Below are 2,500 nucleotides of genomic sequence, written 5' to 3'. Positions count from 1 at the left end.
GAGGTGAGGGTATCGATGCTATGGACTAAAATGATTATGCACATGAAATGAACAATTTACTTTCCGGTGCCTCCGTTTACAGGAAAGTAACGAGAGGCGAGGGGAAGATGGAAGCTGCCAGGTTTAAAAAAAAGAAGGCAAGGGATTTATTATTCCTGCGGTCATTTGATTGAAATATTTCCTCAGCGGTTTGACCCGTTGAATTATGCTCTGCGGTCGAGCGAGGTCAAGTGAGCCATCGTACACCGTTAGAATCTCGGAGTGTGCGTGACCTGGGACCATGATTTCGTCGAATATCAGACAATTATGTATGTTGAGAGAGAGAGAGAGAGAGAGAGAGAGAGAGAGAGAGAGAGAGAGAGAGAGAGAGAGAGAGAGAGAGAGAGAGAGAGAGAGAGAGAGAGAGAGAGAGAGAGAGAGAGAGAGAGGGAGAGAGAGGGAGGGAGGGAGAGAGAGAGAGAGAGAGAGAGAGAGAGAGAGAGAGAAAGAAAGAAAGGAAGAGAGGTAGGGGAGGAAGAGGGAGAGGGAGAGAAAGAATCTAAATGGTATTATTGAAGTTATAAGGAAGTAGTGGAGCGGTGACAAGGGGTGAAGGGTAATTAGCTGCTATGCGCCAACTATCTAGAGTTGTCATGAAAGGATAAAGATACGGGTAAAGGAGTTGATGTGTGAATGAGTTATGGTGGGTCTTAGGTAGGGAAATTACATAAGGGTTTCACGTGTCTATCCAGGAGGGAGTGGAAAGGATAGAGGGGAGGGAGGGAGGGAGAATGTACGTGTAGTTGGAGGTGAGGGGGGATGGGTTGTGTTGGGAGGGAGTAGGAGGAAGAGTGTTGGGGGGATGGGTTGTGTTGGGAGGGGAGTTGGAGGAAGTGGTGTAGGGGGGAATATGAGTAGAGAGGAGGATGAGTAGACGGAGCTTTGGAGGGAGATGGGTTGTGTTGGGAGGGAGTAGGGAGGAAGTGGTGTAATAGGGGGAATATGAGCTAGGATGAGGAGGGATATCGGCAGTAGTTGGAGTTGAGGGGGATGGGTTGTGTTGGGAGGGGAGTTGAGGAAGTGGTGTAGGGAGATAGGAGTGGGAGGAGGATGAGTGTATGGGGGGGATGGGTTGTGTTGGGAGGGAGTTGGAGGATGTGGTGTGGGGGGAATATGAGTAGGATAGGAGGATGGATATCTGACAGGAGACCTTGGACTTGAAGGGAGATGAGTTGTGTTGGGAGGGAGTAGGTGGAAGGGGTGTAGGGGGAATATGAGTAGGAGGAGGATGGATATCGGCAGTCACTTCGAGTGTGGAGGGAGCATGAGTTGCGGGGACGTGTGGAAGAGGGAGTATTGAGGGGGGTAACATTACGGAGATGGAGAATAAGGCTGTGAGGTAGTAATAAGGGAAGATGAGGTGATTGGTGAGGAAGTCTGTGGGGGTAGAGTTAAGGAAGTTGAGGAAGTTGGGAGAGTAGGAATCTCGACTTGGGTGGATACTGCACTAGTAGGCATTGAGGAGTGGGTATTAGTTGTAGTGTTCAGAGTCGTGGTCAAAGGAGAGCCTGGAGAGCTCGAATTGGTGGGGCTATTTGATGAAGGGAACGGAAAATGAAAGAGCTTACAGGAGAAAAGCCTCTAAAATATAAGTTGGATTCGAAACTGAGGTCATTACTGGGCATGGGGAGCCTTGGCTATGCTGGGGAAATAAACAGTCCACCCCTTGGGTCCCTTTGAGGAGCAATGGCTGAACGAAACAGGGGAATACCGTGCCCATGGTTCCCTCAGGCCGTTCAGTATCGGCACAAAGTCAGCCTTTCATCCTTTCAGCACGGCTCCTACACCTTAGGAAGTAGATAACAGAAGGTGTTGAAGGGACGGAAATGAAAGAGCTACAGGGAGAAAATACCTTGTAAAATTAGTCAAGTCGAAGGCTGAGGTCCAAGGCAAGGGAGATCCCTGCACTGGGTCTCAGTCTCCGTCTCCTAAGCCTCCCCAACGACAGCAGCTGGCAAGGGATTGGCGGTAAACAGAGAGGCGGGGTTCTGAGTGCGAGAGATAGGTCAAGTGGGGTCGCGTTGTATCTGACCAGTCATGGGCGGAAACGACGGGGGCGTGGCTTGGGATGTATACTTAGAATCACCCATGCAGGGCACAAGCGGGGGATAGCGCCTTCGTGGAACCAGGAACCACGTGGTCTGTGAGCTTGCATGATGCATTATGATAGAGAGTGAGAGTGAGAGCGAGTATGAGAGAGAGTGTGAGAGAGAGAGTGAGAGAGTGTGAGAGAGTGAGAGAGAGAGAGAGAGTGAGAGAGAGAGGAGAGAGAGAGAGATAGAGAGAGAGAGAGAGAGAGATAGGAGAGAGGAGAGTGAGAGTGAGAAGTGAGAGTGAGAGTGAGAGTGAGAGTGAGAGTGAGTGAGAGAGAGAGAATAGATAGAGAGAGGGGAAAAGAGAAAGAGAGATAGAGTGAGTGAGAGAGAGAGAGATAGAGAGAGGGGAAAAGAGAAAGAGAGAT

Source organism: Penaeus vannamei, chromosome 28, assembly GCF_042767895.1.
Source record: "Penaeus vannamei isolate JL-2024 chromosome 28, ASM4276789v1, whole genome shotgun sequence".
Classification (NCBI taxonomy): Eukaryota; Metazoa; Arthropoda; class Malacostraca; order Decapoda; family Penaeidae; genus Penaeus; species Penaeus vannamei.
This window is presented reverse-complemented; position numbering follows the sequence as displayed.